Genomic DNA, 25,447 nt, shown 5'->3' on the forward strand with positions numbered 1-25,447 from the left:
AAATACGCCGAGCAGCTGTGCCAGAGAGAGACTTATGTCTTCCCTTATAAGACTCAAGCGCTGGTACTATATCTTAAGCATATATCATTTATCCAGCTACGAACTGTCAAACGTTTATTTGTAACAGAAATTTAAATTTTTATTCTACTCTGAAACGAGCCGTTAAATATCCAATATATGTATCACTACACTACAAAAGATTATATCATGAATACTTAAATAAGATGATGGGCAGAAATGTTAAGTATACGTATGTGAAGTATAAGATCACATACTTATAATATAAGTGTAAGTAAATCAAGTGTAAGTATTAATAAATTAAGTAAGTTAAATATAAGTACGTTTGTTTTATATGTTACGTAAAAGAAGGTATAATTATAATATAATATATATTAATATATAAGTCAAGCATAAGTCAGCTAAGTATAAGAATATATATGTGAAGATATGCTAAATATAAGTTTAAGTTGATATATAGCAGTGTATATATTAAATATAAATATGTTAAATACAAGGATGTTAGTATTAAGTATGTGAGGTATATTCACTTAACATTGCCATACTTTTACAGTGCTTTTACTTAACAGTAGAATTAGTTTACTTTTACTTAACAGAATGGAAGTTAGTATGTGTATGTGTGTTTAGTTTACGTATGCTCACTTAACATTACCTCAATTTTACTTAACAGTCAGGTGACTTTTACATAACAGTAAGCTAATGAAGAAAGCCTGTTAAATTTATGTATGTTAATGTATGTCAAGTACACATAACCCAAGTAGTGTTAACTGCAAATATAACATATTGAAGTATGTTAGCTGTGTTTTGAGCACATAAACAGTATGTTAAATAAATATTTATACGCATTATGGGCACAAATTGAATAAAATCAATTTTTCCAATGTCCGCCAAAGCTGGTTAAGAGTTAATTGTAAGTTTACCATTATTCAGCTGAGTTGAGTTATTTCCATACAAATTAAGCGGAGCGTAATTTGGATGGGGCTTCACTGTGGCAGTAGGCAGCTGGTGGCTGTTAGCTGTTAGCCGGCAGTTGGCTACTCGCATAACCGATTGCCAGCCATCAATTTGATTGTAAATAGTCGTTCATGGAGTGCTTTTGGCCACAATTGCATGCCAAATGCCATAGAGTGCACAAATCGCCAGCAAAGCGGCACCAAAACCGATTTGCGAATTGCGATCAGGCTAAATGCATTCGGATGCCACAAAGTGACCACAAAATGCCAAATGCATTCACTTCACGAGAGACAGATTCACAAATACCCCGAAAATACAGCCCAACAACAACAGCCCACATGGCCAACGCCATGCCTTACTCGTATTATCCATGTTTATATTGGCCAACATTGCCATGCCGTGGCCAATGCCTATTTATGGCACAGCCAGCAAAAGCCATTAGAGGCATCAATTATTTTCAAATGCTGAATAAGCCATTGCCATCCGGATGTGTGATAATTATTGAAACCAGCAGCAACGGCCATAAATGTCCCTGGCTGAGCACTCAACTTGACTGATTGTAGCTGAAAAACTTTAAAAATTCATAAAGCTTTACCGGCTAGCACCGTCTTACCGCGTATTAGGCTTGAGGTAGGTCTTGGTAGTGCTGTTTATGAAATTGACTTGTCTAAGGAGTCATCGAGGGTTGTTAAATCGCCTTATGATAGCAGATCGCATCGGGATCAAATGATATATCAGCCAGCAACTGTAACTTATCGATAAATTAATTAGCTTTCATTTGATCAGATGGCAGTGATTGCATAATACAGTAGAGTCTCGAAATCGAAAATCGATATATCGATCAAACTTATATGCCCTTAAAGAAAATGAGCTCTCGATAATTCTCGATTATTTGAAATTCTGTGTAAATCAAATTATAGATACTCGATTGCATTAATAATAATAAAAGGTATGTACGAACTCATCCATCTCGAAACCCACAAGAGCTAGAGCCTTGAAAATGTCAAGTTGGCTTCACATAATCGATAATTACAAACCCATGATATAGTGCTTCGATCCACCCACATAAGCTGTAGGTATTCATGGCGCATTTTCAGCTGTGCAACTTAAGTAATTTTCAGGCAGCTCTCATATATTTGTTATCAGCTTAACTCTTAAATTCTTTAAAATTTATGGACATTCAATACACAGAGCTTGTTTGCCGCTTTCTTTCCCCATCGCTATCTCTCTCTCTCTCTCTCTGTGTTTGTCGCCATGTTGGGGTGCGTCTGTGTGCCCTCTGCATTGTGCTCGAGACCCCGTGCTGCACAATTGTAATTTTTGCTCACTTACAACAGTAATTCGTGTTAACTTTTCGTGTAATGTGCAAATTTATGGCACAAATTTCACACATTCACTTGCAACGCGTCTGTGTGTGTGTGTGTGTGTGTGTGTGTGTGTGTGTGTGTGCGTGAGAGAGGGCGTGTTCGGCGGGGGGTGTGTGCCGCACAAAATAAAAGTGAGTGCCAAGAGCAGATATTGCTAGGGGCGACAGGTCTGACTGAGTACAATGGGCGTGCTCTGCAGCTGGGCTTATCGATATCTTGATTGATAATCGATATACTTTTTTAAGCCAATATGAATGAAGTCTTAGTGAGTCTGCTGAAATTTACCTTTATGTTTACGACTTAGACTTAAATGTTAAATGCTTATCGATTTTGCTTAAGATATTTTAGCAGTTACCGATAATTTATCGATATTTAATCATGTGTCAGGCAGTAAAAGTAGAGCTAAGATTTAGTATAGTACTGAACTACGGCCGTCTATAGGTAGAACTCTACATTGAGAGGACTACAGGTACTTGCCAACAATTTAACTTCATGTTAAATATATTACTGCCAAAATCTAATATTTTTATTTAATATTATGATAGACCAAACGACAAAGAATTCGATTGATTAATATGCTAAAAATTGTGTGCTGTCAATTCATAGATCTATTCATACAGTATAAGCCCTTGTCAACAATTTAACTGCTTGTTAAGCATTTTCTTATATAGAGACTATTTAATAATATCCAAATAAGACTGTGTTCGAGCCATTAATAATCCAAAAGCTGTATGCGTATCGATAGCTCTACGCAAACCTATCGATCCACTGTTATCCGATTGAATGTCTTTTTATATGCGATAGGGGCAGTTAGCAATCGCTAAGCAATCCATTTGGCCAGGGATTCGAATCGGAATCCAAAGTTCAAATACATTGCAACAAAATGCGCAGATGGCAAATATCTTAAAGCCACAAGTGATTGTCCCCCAATGGCTGGCCAAAAATGTCGCTCGCCTGGCAACCTGGCACAGCTCCTCCGCACATACATACACACATACATACGCGCCTCCATCCTCCTCCAGCTCCACTGAAAAAAGTCAAAGTCATCGTCGCAGTCGTTGTCGCTGGCGACTGTGGCCATAATTTACAAGTGGCTGGCGCGTACCAATTGGCTGCAGTGCAGCTACCTCTGCTCCTCCAGCTCCACTGGCTCCTGCAGCCACTCCTCCCGGCTCCACCGGCCTCGCTCAGCGCGCACTCATATGTGCTGTGCGGCAAATGTGCTTTGTCTTTGCAATGCGGGACAATTTATGGGGCTCTGGCAATGCAGACAGCGTAAGAGGTTAATAAAGTTTAATAATTTTGTCAAGTGTTAACTGTGGATGACTTTAATCTCGGGGAGCGCCTAAGCGTATGCAACGCTCGCCGCGATTGCCAGCTGGTGGCCGTAAAGCTGTACACCTTTCAGCGGGCCCCCCGAAAACGAAAATACATATCGTAAATAAGCTCACTCCAAACTTTTCCAACTCGGTGGGGAGGGGGGGAGGCAAGGCAACGGCAAAGGCACCTGGCTCACCTGGCGCAACGTGTCGTAAAATGGAGAAAACGTACCAGCTGGCCGAGCGCAAACGCATCTATCAAAAATTTATTTTTACTACACACAAAAATTAAATTATATAGTCAGTCGCTCAACTTGATGAATAAGTAGTCGTAAAAAAGTGAAGTCCGTCAGGGCAGCGAGAAGGGAGAACGGAAGATGGAAGACGAAGGACGGTGGACGATGGACAGTGGACGGTGGACGGAAGCAAGCCACGTATAGCCTCACAGTTGAAGCTGGCAATAGCCGGACGTCAGCATAAAAATCAATCTAATTTCATTAAAGTCACTCACCATAAAAGAAGAACGCAACAACAACAACAACAACAACAACTACAGGAACGGCAATAGCCATAGCTTGGCCAAGACAATGGCCAACATCCAGCGAAAATTTCATTTTTTGAATACATCCAAAATAACGAAAAATAAAAAAATCTTGATTTTGTTTTTGATGTGAGCTGCTTATTAAAAAGCGTAAATGCTCTAACGGTACAGCGCAAGCGAAGGGGCATAAAAATGGGAAACAGAGAGAGAGAGAAAGAGATAGAGAGAGAAAGAATGAGAGCGAGAGAGACGAAAAGACTGTTGCTATAAAGCGGAAGCTGTCAGCTTTTATCGCCTGTTTCATGTCTTAATTGTGAGTAAATGCCTTTGGAGCTTAACAGAAGGAAAATATTTTTAATTGAATTATAAATTAAATTTATTTTTTAAATATATTTTTAAGTTTCAATTTAATAATAATTGTATTCCTAATTAGGTAGGTAAACATACATTATATACGTAAGTATGTATGCAAATTCCTGCTCTAAGAAGTCCAACTATATTATTACTTCAAATTACGTATTACTTAACATATTGAAATAATTTAACAGTAACAGAGTGTTAATTGATCCATCAGCAATGCTGGATGAGCCTAACTCGAAGACTGTTGTTTGCCACGCTCACATTGGGTACACATATAACAACACATATGTATGTGTGTATATGTATATATATGACTTTATGTCATTCACATGCGTAGCTTTCATATAACTGTTGACCTTTTGATTCCTTACGTTCTGCTCGCGAAATCAAACGAAGGAAAAATCACTCACTCGCTCTCAGTCTTCGGCTCTGTTAATTTGCATTTTCTGTTAAGCGCCTTGAGTGAATCTATTCGTGTGAGGAAAGAGATGTGATTCGCGCAATGGGATTCAGCATGTGAGCAAATAACAGAAAAACTCAGAGCAAACGGTCTTCACATTCGCACACACATGCACACACTCATTTCAAGCGAACACTGCTCTCTCATATTTACCAACACATACAAAAAATGACTCTTCGCTCATTAAACTCGACCAAAGTATCAACGAACGATAAGAGCAAAGCAAAACAACAACAAAAACGAATGCTAGCCGATCGCGAAGGAGCTTGTTAAAGAAACGGTGCAATCGGCTGCTGTCTGAGTTTTTTTCTGGGAGTGAGCGTGGGAATAAACTCACTCACACTAGCAGACATCTTCGAACGGTCAAGCGAGCTGTGTAAGCATATATACATACATACATATACATAAACGTGCCATTTCATATTTCTTTAGTCATTAACTGAGCAACACAAAGACATTTTTATTTTGTAAATTAAAGTTATTGAATTAGGAAATTTAACTATTATTAGCATTATTATGTACTTGATGTACATATGTATGTATTAATGCATATGTATGTTTAATCTTACCTAGAGAAAATAGAAAGCAACTGTATTTCCATATACGCTGATGCATGTATGTATGTACATTCACATATACACATTTTCTATTTCAAGACTCAAATTTCAATTAATTCAGATAAAGATTAAAATCTTAAATAGAAAAAACTGATGGTTTTTCTCTTTTAACTGTTTTGTCGAGATTTTAAAATTTGCATTTGGAACAACTTGAAAATGGAGTAATGTCATTTATAACGCAAGCCTAACTGTATTTCGTTGTAAAAGCTCTATTCATATGCGTCAACGACATATTGCAGAGCTTAATTTGAGCATGAGATGAAGAAGGGGGGGTAATGAGCCTGAGCCTGGGCACGGGTTGACTGAAGGGATTGTTGCTAATTTCTCATGCAAGACGTACGCCGTAATGTAAATCCCGTGTTGAAGCGCACGCATAACTCACGGCTGAACAGAAAGAAAACACACGCAATAAAACATTTTACGTTGCTGCTTAATAGCAGCCCGCTAATGACACGCCCACGCGTCACACACCTATTTATACACACGCGCTCTATCTCTCTCTCTCTCACACACACACGCACACACTCTCAGACATACACTCCGCTAGTCAGGGGTATCGGGGCAGCCATAAATTCAATTCAATTCGACCAGCAGCTGCCGGAGCGGAGTTTCGAGTGATTTTCTTAATGTAGTTCTATAAAGCCAAGCGAATGCGAATTGAAAAGGGTTTCCTTTGCTTTACTTTTCTCTTTTCTTTGCTCTACGCTTCCCTTTCCGTCTTCAAATTTCTTGCATTTCTTTCTCTCCACATGCTTCACATTTCTTAAGTGCTTCGGAGTTGGGGGAGGGGTTGGAGTAATGCAGCGGCTGCCCCCTCTAATGCCTGGTCTAATAAATTTTCACAATGCGAACGCTTTCCCGGCTTCAAGACGGGGGCGTAACTGATTTTTGAATAATATTTTACTTGCAGGTGAAATGTATCATGTGTGTGTGTGTAGTGTGTGTGTGTGCAGGGGGTGATATACTAGGCGCAGCCTCCCTGTCTACCTGCCCGGTGTAATTGCCTGAAAAATTACCGTGTCTACATGACACGCACACACGCACGCTTTGGCATTAAATCAAATTTTCAGTCCGTGTAATTGGATGGCATTGAGAGACGGAGAGATATACACATAAAGAGAAAGAGAGAGAGTCGCTCAAATGTCGAGTAGATAGAAAAAGATCAGCCAATGCTAGATTTTAGGATCACCCATACAGATATTCTAAATTCGCATCAATCATAGAGGCAAGTTGAGTTTCATTGTATACAATTTAAAATATGTTCCGTTTGCAACTGTTTCACATGCCACTGTTCGATCTGATTCTGTGCTATAGTTGTTAATTATTACTCTCACTGTTTCATATGCCATTGTTTCGATTGCTTGCACTCCATTAGCCCATTTGATAACATTTGCTTGTTTCATATGCCACTGTTCCATTTAGTACTATATACCACTTGTAGCTTTGACTCCATTCATATGCGGTTGTTTCGATTGACCCTTTATATATTTCATCAACCCATTTGCTATAGTCTGTTTGTTTCACTTGCCGCTGTTCCGCTTAGTGACATATTCCCCCGTTCCATATGATGTGCTTTTAGCTAACACTTAAATACTCTCACTGCTTCATTTGCCACAGTTTCAATAACCTCTGTGGATATTCCATTGTCTGTTTCACATACCACTGTTCCACATGATGCTGTCATAAAACTGTATATCAAACCCTGCTATTCCATTTCATATTCCGTAGCCCATTTGCTCTGGTTTGTGTGTCACCTATGTCATTGTTCCACTAATGTTCCATATATCACTGTTTCGATTGCTCCTGTTGCGCACTCTACTATTTCATTTATCACAGCCCCATTTGAAAGATGTTTCCGTTTGATTTGAATATACTGCTGTTTCAAGTGTCACTGCTCTCTCTTTCTTTCTCTCTCTCCTGTTTCACAGCCCATTGTTCCACTTGATGTTGTTTCCCTATTCACTCGTACTACTGACTGTACACACAATACCATAGCATAGTTTTCAGTGCTGTTGCACTTAGCAGTGTTTAGTTTCCCGATACTCGATCTGTTTCAAATGCCACCGTTCCATTTGACACTGCTCTGATTTAATAACGCATAGTTGAGCGGCGACTGCAACTGATATGAAATACAATAAATTGATATTGATGCAATGGGTAAAGGCCGTTGGGTTGTCTCTGCCACCCAGAGTGTTCCAGTTCCGGCAGCGTTCCGCATGCATGTACCGACACCCATATGACAGCTGTCAACCGTTTGTCATGTGGCACTTAACACATTTTTGTTGCCGTGCCCAAAGCACTCGCCTGTCATATCAAATCTCAGCGTTTATTTTATGTTTGATTGAAACTCTGATTAATTTTGGCAGGGCCCGGCTGCTGGTAGCAGCAGTGGTCCGCATGGGTTCCGCTTACCCTGTCTGTTATCTCACGTTCCATTGCCCAATTCGCGCTGTTGTTTATGTGTGGAGCCAAGCACAGTGGAACCAAGTGAGCAATTTCATTTGTATAAGTCACTATTTTTTTAATGTTTACATGTTTATTTTTTTAAACTATATACATAAATAAAATCTGTAGTATTTTAGCACAATTTTCTAACAATCTAACCTATTCGTTCAGCTTCTTTTTCTAGTTCATCGACCCACTGTGCGTTGCCTGACTGCAAAAGTTACTCTAATGGCCCAACAATACATCGTTTGCCAGTTCCATCTTGAATGCCTGATGTTCTACTTGTAGCAGTTGTTGCTATTGTTGTTGTTGTTGTTGTTATTGCTGTCAGAGCCTTGGCACAGGTGTTTCATTCGCCTGGTTTTCATTTGTAATGAGTAGCAGGGCAGTACGTAGTTATAGTACACGTAGCGCGCATTGCGAACACGAGTGTATGTGGACAACATTCGCACCCAAGTCCCGCACACGCACAGACCCGGCTCAAAGAACACGGGGGATACAGCGGGTGGAAGGGAGAGAGGAAGTGGGGAGAAAACAGGAAACGGGACACCGTTGCCACGTCCTACATATGCTAGAAATAATCTGTCATATGCTCGCTACATGCGCTGCGAGCAATTCGACAGTGTACATGAGTTGTTCCATGGCATGTGAACCGTTGGACAGCGGAACTAGTTCTTTTCTGTTTGTGCTTTGTGCAGGTGTAGACTGAAAGGCATGTACATTATCTTGATGTGCATGTGTATATTTGGAACTAGACAGCCAAAATGAACTAGTTCATTGAAAATAATAAAAATTTGAAAAGTAACTAGTCATTAACTCCCACTTCTTGTTCATATAACATTTATCGTCATCAACGTTAATTAGCACTAGAGTAACTCGGTTTTGGTTCATGGTGAACTAGTTCATTAAGCTACATTTTGGCATTACTTCATTATACTTGGTAGTTCTTGATGAATTAGTTCCATTATATGAAACTTTGGCCATGACTTTCCTTACTTAATATGTCCATTATCAAAATAGAGCTTCTGAAATTAATTAGCATTTCATAACACTTTTTCTTCGCTCACATTGAACTAGTTCATTTTAAATAAAATTAAACCAGTTCAAGCTATCGCCCAAAAATCCAAACCCGGTTTAAATTGCTCTTGTGCCACACTTTATCCATTTGGAACTAGTTCATCTAGCTCATCGCCATATAGCAGCGCCACCAATTGTTTTAGTTGGCCGAATCTCTTGCCTATTTCATGTTTATCACTTCGCACGTCTTTTTCTTATGGTTTATAGTTCAGTTGCGCCATTGCGGCAATGGGTACTTCGTTGTGCCACGCCCACTTGAACTGTACGCCCATCTAAATGACGCATTTTGCCGTTTGTTGCTGTTGCCTGTTGTTGTTGTTGTTGTTGTTGCTGTCTTTATAACTTCTACGCGGCTGTCGTTGTTTATGCGCACTGCGTGATCACATTTGGTATCAAGGTGCTGCTTCCCATTGCCTCCTGTTGTCCTGGCCCCGTTGGCAATGTCTGAAGGTTAAGCCACCTCAATCATCTGAGGCTAGGGCATTTGATTGTTTTTATCGCAGCAGAGTAGTGTGGTCGAAAATTTAAAGATATTTTTATCTTTTTTAGGAATTTTTTCGTTGTGTAAGCTCTAGTTCATTTAATAGGAAATTTTTATATTTGGAGATTATTTGTATTAAAAATTCATTTTGAATTAGTCAAGAGAAGCTCAAGTTCATTTTAGCAAAGGAACTAATTTTAGTTATTGTTTAATAAATTTGTTGTGTATTAATTTTTAAATTTTAAGGGGAACTAGTTAATACCAATGTAGGTCATTTTAGCTAAGAAATCGATTTCAGTTTCTATAAAGGGAATTTGAAAATAAATTTAAAAAAAATTCTTGTGACAAATAGTTCAGGAAAATTTGAATTATTTTTAGCAAAGTAACTGACTTCAGCTCTTGTTAAAAAAAAACTAAAAAAAAAGGTTTGTAAAAATATGTTAAAAATTATAATAGGAACTATTAGATGCAAATCAGTTCCTGTTAAGGCAATATGAATATTTTAAGAATATATATGTCAGAAAATTCTTTTTGAAAAAAGGGCAAGGCGAAGGTTGATTAATTTAAGCTTTTAACAATAATAATAAAAAAAAAAAAAAAAAAAAAAAAAAAAAAAACAAATTAAAAAAAATAAAAAATAAAAAATAAAAAATAAAAATAATAAAAACAAATTAAATAAAATTAAAAAAATTGAATATTTTTTAAAAATATGTTAAAAAATCAATTAGAAACTAGTTAATTCAAATTTGAGTTCAGTTTAGATAAATAATTGATTTTTGTTTTTGTTAACAAAAATTTTTATATTTAAAAAATATGTTAAATATTTTAAAGTGAACTTTAGTTCATTTTAGCTATAGAGCTGACTTCAGTCAGGCTCTGAAAATTTAAAAAATAAAAAAATTTAAAAACTCTTATGTGAAATAGTTTAAGCTGATTATTAAGTACCTGTCTTTTAAGAGGCCTTTTAGCCATGACAATGAAGCTCTTGTCATATGATGTGTTTGTATACGTAGTATCTGTAATTTAACTTGTTGTCAAATTTAACACAAGCTTTAAAAACGAATCGTGTTTGGCAACTACAATTGAATTTGACATGGCAAATAGAGATGCCATCAAGGGTTGTCTTTCGAGTGAATTCCAAGCAAACACACACAGACACACACACAGGCACACAGATACACATACACGGCAACAGGCATACTTGACTATGAAGCACCTGCATATCTGTCGCTCGCATAGCTTTCATGATTTAACACTGAAGCACTTGATGCATCAGCATCCATCAGAGCGCACACGGATCATCAACAAGGATACTTCAGCAACAACAATAACAACAACAACAGCAACAACGACAACTACGTCAAAATCAAGCGCAGTGTATTGCAATTACAATAATGCATGAAACCCAACAAAGTCATCCAAGTTGAAGTGGCCAAGTGTCGGTGACACGGCCAGACAGCAGCTCAGCAGGATAGCCGGACAGGAGGACCAGAGGACAGCAGGGCAAATGAAGCGAGTGTCCTGCTGCCCGCTGACCAGCCAGCGGCAGGAGGCCAGAGTCAGTCAGGTGAAGCTGTGGAACGCTCTTGAACGTCACTGATTACATGTGCCCATAAACAACAGCATAAATGCCAGCCAAGTTGTAAATGCCAACAGCACAGCTAAGCTACATGCAGCAGCAGCAGGAGCAGCAGCAGCAGCAGGAGCAGCAGCAGCAGGATGCTCATCATGCGGCTGGGCCTGAAGATTTATGTGGCCGGATTTTAGTTTTAATTTAGCAAGATGCCAAATTATTAAGACAGGCTCGTAAGCAGCTGCCTGCCACAAGCAGGAAACACACACAGAGTGAGAGTAAGAGAGAGAGAGAGAGAGAGAGAGAGGGGCAGGAGAGGCAGTGTGCAGCTGTGTCGCAGCGACAGCGCGTAGGACATCCAAGGACGTTGAGTACGACAAAGTCAATAAATTTTGTGGCACTGGATTGGCCAACGAGCTGAACTGAACTGAGCTGCACTTATTTAGTCGGGGCTATCCACTCTCTGAGCCACTCGACAGACGCTGGGTTGCAGCTGCAGCCGGTCTGCACCCTCTGCCAACCACCCAACCACCCACACGAATGCGGCCCACTCCGCTGGTTCCGCTCGTTTTCCCAGGTGTCCCAGGTGTCTATTTTAGTTGCTTTTAACTTTGTTATGGCCACAGCGTCTTACAAGCTTTTAAGGATAATGTGCCTTGTGCTGCCAAGGATTGCTGCCAGGGATAGTTGCTCAAGTTGTGGTCAGTCGGCCAGACGCTGTTCCATAGCTGCTGAGATTTCTTCAGCAGACTTTGGCCAGCAAATGCACACGGATATCTTAAATTGAGCATGGCAATTCGACAGAGAGAAAGAGAGAGTGGGAAATGAATGAGAGAAAGCGAGAGAGAGGGAGAAACAAAGCAGAAGATAGAGACTATGGACGGCAGATGGATAAAGAGAAGAGACATAAGAAAATGAAGAGCGTGAGAGAGAGAAGGACAAAGAGTGAGAGGAAAAGAGAAGAACCGAGCGAGAGAGGTCGAGAGCGCAAAAAGAGGCAGAAGGAAAGAGAAAAGAGATAAAGCAAGAGATAGAGACAATTGTGAGGGGCATATTGAAAGCAACATGGATGCTGAGAGAAAGAGAGAGAAACACTGAAGCATGAAATGGAAAGAGCTTGGTAGAGCTTGGAGAAAGTTGAAGAGAGAGAGGGAGTCAGAGAAAGAAAGGTAGAGACAGAGAGGGGGAGAAACGGAGAGAGAAGGAGAGACAGAGAAAATCAGACGATCAGAAAAAGTAAGAGATTGAAGAAAGAGATAGATAGATAAAGGGAGAGAGAAAGAAAAACAGATAAGCATAAGAGGAGAAAGAATGAATCTATCCGATGAATACTAAAGGCATACGCAACTGGCTTCATAGTGGTTAAAAGGTCGTTCAACATTCCTGTTTATTTGACCTGGGAGAATTATGGGAGGAATCTATTAAATCATTTCCTTTTTCTTTTTTTTTAAGCCGAAAATAACTAAATGAACTAAATACTTGTTTAAAGAAAATATATAGAGTTGACCTTAAAGAAAAGGTTCATGCCATCCTTACATAATTCTTCGACTTCAGATATGCCTCATCAATAAAGTACCGCATATGATATATAAATCTGATATTACTAGAAGCTCTAAGCCGGATGCCGTAATAATTTAAGCTTATTCCATCTTAACTGTAAATATCACATCAATATTTGATAATTGTAAAGCCAGGAAAGCTTTAAGCTCTTAACTTCCAACCAATTCAGCCTATGCACTCTGGGGCTTGCTCGGAGTGTGTATGTGAGTGTGTGTGTTAAGTTGAAGATTGGAAAACGTATTTGACAATGCTTACAGCAATTTATTACGGCACATATGAAGCAATTAAGCTGATTGCAAAGGACCAAAGGATATTTAATTGATGTAATCAAAAACTTGAAAGCTTGACAAGGCTCCATTGCAACTCCAGAGAGGATGGAAGCCTAACCCTAGCTCCGAGACCAGTCGAGCAGACGGCTATTTGGAAGGTACACACACACACACACACACACACATGGACATGCACACCTGCCCAGACGGAAGCGAGGCTGGGCGGGGCGTTATAGGCGCTTGACAAAAGGACACACGAGTATACGTAATACGTATCTAGTACATGTGCATGGGCGCATTCCTGTGAATTTTTGTGAATTGAAATTTTTGAAATTTCCCGTCAGTCTGCTAGCGGCCAGACACATTGGAATGCCGTTAATTGTTGTCAGGCAGACGACATGGCCAGGACACAGTGTTGAGACTTTGCAATTCTTTATGGCAAAGGGGTCAAGAGGCGCCACCCAGAGCTGACCATTTCAGTTGACTTTTCTATCACTTCTCTATCTCTCTCTTTATCTCTCTCTAGTGGAGAAGTTTTACATATGAGTCTTTAAACTGAAAGAATTAAATCTCGTCTTTCTAAATATGTAATATTTCATGATTTGGTCTTTTAATATACAAATTTACCTCTCTCTCTCTATATACATATATATATCTCTCTTATAGATGACAACATCCATTTGAAGATTTACCATACGCTGTTAACATCTTGGATTTTCCTGTTTATACATATTTACGATTTGGTCTATGGCTCTACTCTGTGCCTCTCTTTCTTTCTAACTTTCTCTCTATCTCTCTTATGCAACATGAAAAAAATTAAGTTGCAAATTTAAGCCTCAGTCAGTGGTCTCTATTTACTTATTTGATCATTTGATCATTTTTAGATCAGTATCAATCTTACTTTTCTCTCTCTCTATCGGTATCTCTATTTATCTCTCTTCCTCTCTGTCTGTTTCTATCCTTATTTTTTTACTTAATTTTTGTTTTTATTTAATTAAAATAAATATGCCTTCTTGCATACACAATAATTGTCCACTAAAGCTAAAGTCCACTAAATCGTTGTCTTAATAATTCATTCCAGATAAATTGCACTCAATAACATTAAAACGTTTAACAGTTTGCATCAATTTGTCTCTACGTATTTCTAGTGGCCTCTACAGGCAGAGCTCTCTGTTGCTTAACAGCGCACTGTTAGTACAAACAACTGTTGAGCGGGCTTGAGAGCGACGGCGCTCTCTTGCTCTCGCACGCACGCAAAGAAGTAAAAAAGGAGAAAAAATATAACGACAACAAAAGCATAGAACGCAACTAACAACAACAACAACACCGAGCAGCGCGCGTGACAGCTGCGACGTCGGCGTTGCTGCCGCTGCTGACTCGACGTGTTGTACTCTCTTTCTTATTGGGAAAGAGCAGTTTTTCACCAGCCGTCAAGTTGGGTCCGTGTCGCGGTCGCGTCGCTCAGCGTTTGTTGTTGTCGTCGTCGTTTTGACTAGTTGTTAAATTATTCTTAATATTATAAATACCATATGTAACGGTATATTTCGTGAAGCACGTTTAGTGCGTGTCTGTGTGATTTTGTTTTTGTTCTTGTGATGCCTGGTGAAATTAAACAAACGAAACTAACAGCGCGCATCTCCAGCAGCACCGCCAACAACAAGTGCAGTGCAGCTGCAGCAGCAGCAACAACAACAACATGAAGCACCAGCTGTTTGCCAGTTGACAAGTGTCGCAAATTGGCAAATCTTAAACAAATTTAAAGCAAATTAACACCGATTTTCAATAAAACGCCTATTGATCAAAGAGAGAAACAGAAACAAAAATAGAATTACCAACAAAACTAACGCAAATCAAAAATTTACCGTTTTGTTTTTTGCACTGTGAAGAGGGAGAGACGCCTGAACAACAACGACTACCGCAATAATAATAACAACAACAACAGCAAAAGAAACAATAACAGCAGCAGCAGCAAGCAAGCAAAAAGTGTTTTATTTTTTTGAGATTTTTTTTTTTTTTTTTTTTTTTTTTTTTTTTTTTGCATGCGCAGTTTGGCGCTCTCACGTGTTTGCGCCGACTGCGACGCCGACCGCGAAGCTTCGCATTGCCGTTTGATAAATGCAAAGATATTCCCATGCGGCCGTTTAGTACATTTTCTACTGCTTATTTTGTGTGCCGCCGCCCACTACTGTTACATTTCCTACAGCTACTCTGCTGTTGCTGCTGCTATTTATTACTCCTGCTAGTGCATAAGCGGGGGCCATGTAGCCGTTACAGTGGGCCAAACATTTATTTGGGCTCTGCCGCTGCCGTCGTCGACATCTCCATTGCGTCGTCGTTTGCTGTGATAAGCACAGCTGCAGACTTCGGACGCTGCCATCATCTTACACACACAGAGAGAGAGAGAGAGACAGAAAGAGAGATAAATAGAGAGTGAGAGGTGAGTAAATTTTGTGGTTCGGCTTACATGCTGTAACAACGGTCTCTGATCGCTATGAAAGGGAAGACTTGCCAATATTACATTGTATGTGTGTGAATGTATGTGTGTAAATATGTATGCTCGTATGCACATTTATGTTATTTTATTTTGGTTTTCTTTTTTATATATTACGCCTTTAATTAATTACCGTTAATCATTTAATAAGCCCAATTAGTAAAATGCGTCATTGCGGTTAGGATTTATTTATTTTAATGAGTCAAATGAAATTAAATGAAAGCCAACAAAAAATGCAGTTTTCAAAAGAGAAATATTGTAAAAATGTGATACAAAATATTTGTATTGATATTATTTTAATTAGACAAAATTTAGGGAAAAAAAATATAAAAAAAAAAATAAAATAAAAATTGCAAGAAAGTAATTTTTAAATTTAGCTAAAATTCTTGCAATATTTGAGTTATAAAAAATTTGCGGTTCGACCAAGAATTGCTACAGCTTTAAGTCGAGGGGCGGCTCGAGAGCATTTGGTATTGGGAATTTGTTGCATTTGATGGTCACATCGTATTATTTACAGTGCCTGCAGTTGAACAGCTGCCATTTGTCCTCGTTGCATTTTTGCAATATCCTCTCATCGCTCCCAGCGCTGTTGACGCCCCGCCACACCCCCGCCTGGCACACGCCCACGTGGTGTGCTGGCTGTGGTGCATGCACAGTGCTATCAATAAGTATGTCAACTGAGTCAACAGCATTAGCAGAGCGCAGATGTTCGCGGTGGGGGCGGGGCGGGGAGTGGGAGTCAGGCTTACGGGGGGCTGGGGAGACACTGCGGACTTGGAGCATTTGTCGCCGATGTCGTCGCTCATTTGGCAAAAAAAAAAAAAAAAAAAAAAATGAGAAAAGCAAAAGGAAAATAAAAACGAAAGCAAGTGCCAAAAGGAGCTACAAAAATATCCACTAAAGCGAAAAGACAAATCAAGAGAAAAGGCATTCTGGCAGACACCGCCCACACACACACCCACCCACCCACACGTACTGTTACTCACCCTCCCATCCATTTCCTGCTAGCCCAAACAATATACCAAACAATTCCATTGATTTTTCTTGTGGGAATAACAGAAATATAAGTACGACTAGTTGCGACCAACGGCGGCGCGACACACGGCCAAAAGGCGCAGGCCATAGACACAGAGACGGACATGGACATAGACTTGGACGTGGACGTGGACATGGATATAGACACAGTGCCAAGTGCCACCAGCCAGCCCCAACCCCAAGTCTCTACCCCAAGCCCCAACCCTAACTCCTTTCGCAGCGCCTGCCAAAGAGTGCCTAGTGCTTGGTCCTTGGTGCCTGGCGCCTGGCGCAGAGCTCTGCGGCTCCTTGCGCGCACCCTTTACGGCGGCGACGACGGCGACGGCAGTGGCTGCTTCTTCGTTCGCGTCGTTGAACTGTTTGCAACATGCTTCTTGCTGTAATACCCTGTTAAGGCTGCAAGTGGGTATATTGAGATTCGAACGGGCAAATATTATTCTAGTTACATAGAGGAATTTTCTATTAAAAATAAAATATCAAAATATTTCTATATTTCTAGGAGTCGAATGTCTAGACTTAGTTGGATTATTTTTACAAGTTTTTTGAGAAATATTACAAAAAATGGTCAAATTATATATACTACTTAATCTGGCCACTAGAGGGTAGCGTCTAGTCGACTAAATCTGTTCAACTCGCTTCACTTTGTTTACTGTAGTTTTTTCAATTCTTTTTTTCTTACCTTTAACTTGCTTTGCGCCTTAGCCACGTTTGCCTCCCTCCGCTTGATCCTGGCTTGGAAAACGGAATTTATGTTAATTTGGTGCTACATTCCAGGAACCGTGTCCTTTGTCTTATTTGCTTAGCTATAACTTTGTTTTGGTATTTGGCTTTGCCCTCGGTCTGGTTTCGTCTGGTTTCCAGTGGAGTTTTTCCTGCTTTTTATGTGGGGTAGGTTCGGTTCTACGATTAACCCGTACGCATTGCGCCGACCCGAACCATCAGCAGGTTTCGTTTGTGTTTTTGTTTTGATTGTTTCAAGTTTTTACCATTGAGATATTTACGTTACGAAATTCCTTGCATAACTTGATAAATTCTAAGGAATTTCATTGAGGCGACTTGGAAATATTTGTATGTAGTATCGGATGGAAATTGTTTAGAGATCATCATGCCACGGCAACTCATTTGGCTGGGCGCACAAGCCCAGACAAGCTCCGTTTCTTCACTTTCCGCTTCATTTGCTTTTCCTCTGTATATTTCATATGAGCTAGCTAAATCGATTTCCTTTCTAATTGGCCAATTAGCTGCAGTCCGAGCTCAGCTCAGGTGCATTGATTTCCAGTTGCACACTTTATGTAGATGCAAAGTATGCATATGTTATGCATGTGCTGTGTTTATGGTATGCTTATGTTATGCTTCTGCTGTTATTATGCCATGTTTATGTTATGATTTAGTTATGTTAATGTTATCTTTATGTTAGGTTTATGCTGTGTTTATTTTATGGTTATGTTATGCTAATGCTGTAATTATGCTATATTTACGTTATGATTTAGTTATGTTATCATTATGTTATACTTATGCTATGTTTAAGTTATGGTTATGTTATGCTTATGTTATGATTTAGTTCTGTTTATGTTATGCTTATGTTATGTTTATGCTGTGTTTATGTTATGCTTATGTTATGATTTAGTTCTGTTTATGTTATGCTTATTATATGTTTATGCTGTGTTTATGTTATGCTTCTGCCCTTGCTTATTATCTTCATTATTATCCTCATTATTGTCAGACATCAGAAATTAGGCTTTATCTATTCATATAGAGTATTTTGGAGTCGATCTTACACTTGCAGCTATTTGCTCTTACTTCACCTGCTCTAGCCCAACTTTAACTTAGTGAGCTCTTGACAGTTTTATCCATTTCAGTATGGAAACATTTGCTAACAATTTTTTTATTTTACTTTTTTAGTTTTCTATAATTGTTTTCGATGCTTTTCTCTTGTTAGCCATTTCAACATTTCTCAGCGCTTTTGCCATGGGAAATTTGCTTTGTTTAATTGATTTTCACTTGTCCGCTGGCTCCTTCATTAGTTTTTCTTTTGCCATTTGCCCAGTTTGATGTGGGTCAAGTAAAGTTCACCTAGCTTGTCCGGCAACAAAAGTTGTCTCTGCTTTGTGCTATTTATAAGTGTTAACTGTACGGGTTCATTTAGCTGAACTTGAACTTCAATTGAGCGCAACAACGTAATTATGTTAGATTAATAAGCTTTTAGAGTCGGTATGAGCTCACTTTGAGCTTGGATAGAGCAGGTGTAAGTGGAGCAAATAGCAGGTAGGGGAAACTCGACTGCCAAATACTTTTACCTGATGTTAGATATCAGAAAAAGTATATAAAAATAATAATGATGCAGAGTGTAGATATATTAGGTAGGTAGGCTTTTTTCGGCGGCTAACTCTTTAAATCTACCATAATATTTCAAAGAAATTTTCTCTTAGCTCAATTAATTTCGTATAATGTACTATATACTTTATTATATACTTTATCAGTTTTGTATTGTCAAGACATTACCATCTCATTGTTTCAATTCTTCATAAACAAAATATATATATTATTAAGACTCTCCAATTGTGGATTGGGCGGTTTTAAAAAGTTCAACCTATATTTGCACTTAAGTGAACTTATTCGAATTCGAATCAAATGCACTTTGAGCTACAATCTTGGCCCAATGCTTGCATTTTTGAAATTATAAATAATTCTATCTGTTTAATCAGACAACTGAGCTGGAGTGCAGATTGGATCAGTTAGTTTGGTCTGCTGCAGCTTGTTTTTGCGGCATCAGCTGGCGTTGCAAAATGCAAGCCTCAAATAGCAATTCCATGAACTGTGCACGCACACAACATAAACATAACTTGGCCACCAAATACCTTCTACATTCCTACACACACACAGACACACAAACACACACACACAGCGAGACAATTTTATTTTCGTTTTTGGTGCATTTTTGGCTCAAACAGTCGACATATGGCCAAACAAGGCGGCCAAGAAAAACAGCAAGCAATGAGAGCGTTTGACTAGATGATACCCTGTAAACTTGCGTATGGAGAGCGTGGCTATGCTGACTGGCTCAGTTTCATAAGTTGCTTAATGTGAATATACACATCTGATCTGATCTGTTAAAAGATATAGAAATCTTTTCAGATTATAAATTTTGAATCAAAAATGTGTGTATATTATTAAATTATTTTTAAAGTTTTAAAAAAATATTTTTTATAGCCTTATTTTGCCTTTTCAAATACTGCTAGTTTTACATAAATTAAAACTTTATATGTATATCATACGTGTATCATGTATATCATACGATATTGTCCTTTATTATTGCAAGATATTTGTAGATAGCTATATAGAAATATATTTGAAATTGATTCTTTAATAGAGATGTAAATGTAAAAACATAAATTTAGCTAAAAATAGTAGTAGTAGCTATTTTTAGAGAGATAGCTATAGCTAGTTATAGCTATTTCTTTATTTTAAATTTATTTTTGATTTATTTTTTTTTTACTATTATTTTTTTACATTTCATTTTATTTATTTATTTAACTTTTTTTTTTACTATTTACTTTTATATTATTTTCTTTTTTGTTTCATCTGACCAAATATAGAGTCACACACATATACCCCATAGTTTTGTCCTGCAAAATAATTTTATGAGTACAGGGCATTAAAAACGAGGAGGAAACTTTAATAAAAACATGTCAAGAGCACTTTTCGTTGAAGTAACTGCAGCAGAGGAAAAACTGGAGACGCCCACGCAGCTGCCAGGTTGCCGTTGCCGTCGCCCTCCGTTCCTCCATTTGTTTTGGGCTGTGGCAGCAGCAGCAGCAGCAAACGGCATCCGCCCGCCGTGTTCGTCGTGTTGTTGTTTTGGACTTGACCAAGTTTATTGCCTGCCATATGCAATTGCCATAGATTATTTTTGGCTTGGCGACGCTTTGACATGGCAAAGGCGTCAACGCAGCCCCAGTCTCCTGTCCCCTGTCCCCTGTGCTCTGCCCCGGCCCCTGGCAGAAACGAATCTTTGGCACAGATTTGACACCCACAGCAACGAGCTAGAAAATGCCAAGCAAATGACTCCGCCCAGCCCACAGCATCACAGCTCCAATTGGGCCGCTGGCTCTCTATGGCTACGTGCCGTTGTCCAACTTGCCCAATTTTGGACACGAGGCAGCGCTTTAAGAGCGCCACTTGAAGACTTTGGGCGCTTCATGCAGTTGCGTTGCAAGTGCTTCTTGGCAAGTGGGGCAAGTGGAGCAAGTGGTTGCCACGCACACACGCACACAATGCAATGGCCCATGTATGCAAATCGTAGTTGCGTTTTAGTGTCAAGAGCGGCACTAGTCAAAGCCAGCCGGGCTGAAGGTAATGGGGGGAAGGTAATGGGGCTAACTAAATGCAAAATGGTTTTCATTTCAAGCACTCTAAACTTGTCTCTTTACTAAAAAAAACAACAAGCACACACACACAAAAAAAAAAAAAAAAAAAACGCGCACAAAAACAAAGCAAATCAGTTTTGGGAACTAGTTCATGTGCGGAACCTATTAGAAATGTATATTTTTTTGTATGATCTTAAGTAGCTCGAAATATATGTTATCCATAATACGATTTTCATCATTCGATAGTCATAAAAGTTCGCGGAACTAGTTCACATGCAAGCGTGGAACGATTTCATAGACGATGTAAAAGTAATAATCAGTTTGTTTTGTGAACTAGTTCAATGATATATCACAGTTTGTATATATTTAGCATATGATTTATCCATAACCTGCCGGAGTTTTAATAATAGTTCGCGGAACAAGTTCCACTTTTATGCAATGATGACAGCTATATAGGAAACTATCTCGAAAGTAGAGCTGAAAATAATTCAGTTTAGATCTGGTTTGCGGGCATAATCAGAGAACTAGTTCATTATTGTCTTCATTGAACTCACGTGAACTTTGACTATATAATGTAATCTAGCCTGAGTCCTGAGCTTGCGAGCTTATGTCAAATTTTTTGGACTTCTTGTGGGAACTTTTACAAATGGGAACTAATTTGAACTAGTTCATAAATAAAATAATGCCATTTAGTCATGATTGGCGTTTGCATAACATGCTTAACAGATCAACTCTAATGCAACCTCAAATAATATTCAATTTGAAGGAGTCCAAGTTCTCGGTTCAGCACTGGTTCACCGCTGGTTCATTGCTGCTTCCCCATGGGCAAAGGCAACTAAGTGTGTGCGCTCTCAGCTTGTTCTTTGGCAAATCAATTTTGCATTTTATTTGCCACATGCGGCACCTACGATTCAGTGTGCGATTGAGTGAATGAATGAGTGTGATTCGATATTCACAGCCATTCACATTCATTCTGGCATTTAGGCATTCATGCAGCGCCATTCAGCTAAACGAAGTGCTTGCCTAACTGCCCAATGAGCTGCCGAGAGCGTGTAACTCGGATTGCCAAGTCCAAGTCCAAGTCCAACTTCTGCCAGCCCCTCCAGCTCCAGCTGGGCTATCTGCCTACAATGTACCGTTGGGCGGGGCATGGTGGGGGTGTGGGGGCCAAAACTGTTGTACATTCAATTAATTATTTATACACGGTATAAGGTAAACGTGCCGTCATCCTATGCCCCGAAAAAGCACGCAAGAAGCCAACGTCGGAGCTAGTCAACGGGTAGACCGGGTGGGGCGTGGCGGGGCGAGTGGTGGGCTGGGATTTTTGGGGTTTTCTGCAGAAGGAAGTATCCGGCAACTAGTTTAGCCGTGCAGCCGTGGCAAACATTTTACGGTTACGTCCTTACATCGTCGTCGTCGTCGTCGTCGTCGTCGTCGTTTTTTGCATAATTGATTAAATGACTGGCCATATAACGAGCAAACAGCGTTCAAATTGTTTGCCTTTGCACACATGCCACGCCCCACGCTCGCCTACAGCAGCCTATATATGTATATGAAAAGAAAAACAAAAAATAAAATCAACGTGAATTTACGACATGAAGAAATTGTGGCTGCCACTCGCAGAAATATGGCTGGAACGGAGTTAGTTGGCAGCTCAACTGTTTCTACCTTTATCTGTGTGTGCGTGTGTGTGTCCTGTTAGTTATGGCATTGGATAAATGTTGTGATTATGAACCAAATCTCATATGCAAAATGCCATAAAACAAGATAATTTGTTTTATTTATTTATTTAATTTTTTTTTTTTTTTGTAGTTTGCCAAAGGGAATATCTGCTAGCCAAATCATTGCAAATAGAACTAGTTTATAGTTCTTGTGAACTGTACGATATATGTGTAAATAGAACTGGTTTATTGTTCTTCTTGTGAACTGTGAGATATATGTGTAACAGTACACTCGATCTGCTTTATAGACTGAGTACAAATTTTGATAAGCAGAGATGCAGCATTAGAGATGATTACGTATAATATATGTATTTACTTGCTATATTATATACGTGAAATATAATTATACTCTATTTTACACATATATCATTATTATAATAGTAATAACAACAGGCCTTTCCCCGTAATGTGGCACGTCGAGAATCTATGGCAAGCAAAGCTGGCTGTATAAATTATTTGCCGCTGACAGCGCTCAGGCATTGCATTCAGTCATAAACGAGACCTCTACATGAATACAGTTAGTTCACTTTCAAGTTAATAAAAATGTGTAAAATGCATAAAACAAAATAGAACAAAAGTTGTCCAAAGATACTTTTTAATTCATTCATAGGGGTGAGTATGTATGACGAACGTATATTACGAATATCTATATGTATATATGGGTGTATATTACCTATACATATATTACCTATATGTACATAATATGTTTTCAGCTTGTATCTGCATATTAATAACATACATGCATACATACATATGTGCAATGAATTCATTTTACGTAATTGTCTATTGGTTTATTGAATAATTAGAGTCAAATCGCATATTTTTGCTTCGTATAATAAAAAGAATATTCCATAGAATATAGAAATGCCTTCTCGAAAAATATGTCAATATTAAATATTAGCCTCAAATAGTTCATATTCTGTCAGTCACTCAATCAGTCAATAAAAACAGTATTAAAATATTTGATTTTTATTTTTATTTTTTTTTTTTTTATAAATTATATTATATATAATATAACTTAAATTTAAAATTATTTTTGTAGTAGTTCAATAATTAATTATTATTATTTTTTAAATTTTATTTGCACTTTTTTATTTTTGCAATATTTCAATATAGTTTTCCTCTATTTTTTTGTTTTCTGTTTTTCCCCAACTTGTTTGTGTGTGTGTGAGCTGGCCTTGTTTGCTGCTTGAACTTTGAACTTTTTGCCATGCATTGGGCCAAGTCGCTGTGGCTCCACTTTGCCTATGCGGCCGTCACTCTCCCCCAATCCCCCACTTCCCACTCAACGCTCCAGAAGCGAATACCTATTCACACATTCACCCTATTTGTGTTTGTTTTTGTTGTTGCAGGGCAAAAGCCAAGCACTCTGAGGGCTTATACACACACACACGCATGTCATATGCTAATGTGTGGTATATATGTATGTGTGTGTGTGTCAAGTGTATATCCTTTTGGCGAAACGAGTGCATTTTCTTGTCAACGCTGACATTTCCTGCACTTCGGCCTTGTTTTTTCCTTTAATGCTTTTTCTTCTCTTGTCTTGTCTTGTCTTTTGCTTTTCTGCTTTGTCTCCTTGTCACTTTGCCCGTTTAATGAGCATATCCCTTTTCGCTCCCTGTGCTCTTTGATAAAAGCCAAGAATTATGATTGTGTTACATTTTACGTTAGCCCGAGCTGAATGACAGAGTTTTAAGAGCATCTGAGAGTCAAAGAAATTTGCTGGCAGTTTGGAATAATCTTAAGATGCAGATGTATTATTAATTGATAAATTGAAGGAGTTTTGATATAACTGATAGACGAATTAGATCATCAATTGGTAATGACTTGATCAAGGACTGATTGACAGGCTAAGATTTATTGATCTCCTTAAAGAATCATTGTGCTTATGCATCAGATATCCATTGATGTACATTGATTGATTGATGTAGCGGTTACTTGTTGCCCAATTTAAAGTATGATACACTGATTGTCACTGATTGATTGACTAAAGGGCGAATTATGGAGTAACTAAAGTATTTACAGACTGATTGAGAGAATGGATGTAAACTGATTTATTAATAGAGTTTAGGTATTACTGAAAGACTTATAGATGATCAAAATAAGAACTGACTGACTGATTGTCTGACTCATGGACTGCAAGATTAAGCCACAGACTGATCAATTTAATTTGATTGAAGCTACATTGACGTACTTATTTATTGATTGTTAGCAGTCATTTAGTCAACTTATTATTAGATTAGTCTATGGCTATCTGACTAAGTGAACTAATTACTAACTAATTGAAACTATGAATTACTGATTGAGTGACTGATTGATTGATTGACTCCTTCAGTCATAGGTGTCTAGCTAGACCTAAAAAAAGTCTATGATTGATGATAGCTTGAAGGACTGATATATAATCTCAAAATAATTGACACATATATAAACTTTTATGTGATAAAGAGTCTATCACATAACTTTTTACATTTATTGCATAGGTTTACTTATATGTTTTTGATACATAAATTTTCTTAATATATTTGCATATATTATTGGAATCAATTTTCCATATGCTTCGTTTTCATTTGAAGTACCGTTCGATTTACCAAAATGAATTTGCCACGCGCTTGGCTCGGCAGTCCATATCAGGGTCAGGGTCATCCTCGTCGTCATCTCTAAGTTTGTTTGTTTATAAGCATATAGCAGTGGCTCCCCACTTTTGGCGCCTGAAATTTTTTTGGCTGGCAATTAAGAGTTCGTTCTAAGAGAATTTTTTTTTGGTGGCGCCATCGCAAAGTGTTTCCCCATTT

The 25,447-nt window shown here is 38.5% G+C and overlaps 1 protein-coding gene across 8 annotated transcripts in view; it reads left to right on the top strand.

Annotated features, from left to right (window-relative positions):
* The first annotated feature begins 14,458 nt into the window (after positions 1–14,458).
* LOC108619667 (uncharacterized protein CG43867) overlaps positions 14,459–25,447 on the top strand; it is a 155,157-nt gene continuing 144,168 nt past the window's right edge. For 7 of the 8 annotated variants that reach the window (XM_089474907.1, XM_089474910.1, XM_089474909.1 and 4 more), the window contains exon 1: positions 14,459–15,478. The gene's annotated coding sequence lies outside the window, so the exon portion shown is untranslated. Of the gene's footprint in view, positions 15,479–23,138; positions 23,268–25,447 lie in introns of those variants that run through there. The other variant, XM_089474908.1, reaches the window with a different exon arrangement.

Source organism: Drosophila arizonae, chromosome X (assembly GCF_054131065.1).
Source record: "Drosophila arizonae isolate 15081-1271.41 chromosome X, UAZ_ARI_1.0, whole genome shotgun sequence".
NCBI classification, from domain to species: Eukaryota; Metazoa; Arthropoda; class Insecta; order Diptera; family Drosophilidae; genus Drosophila; species Drosophila arizonae.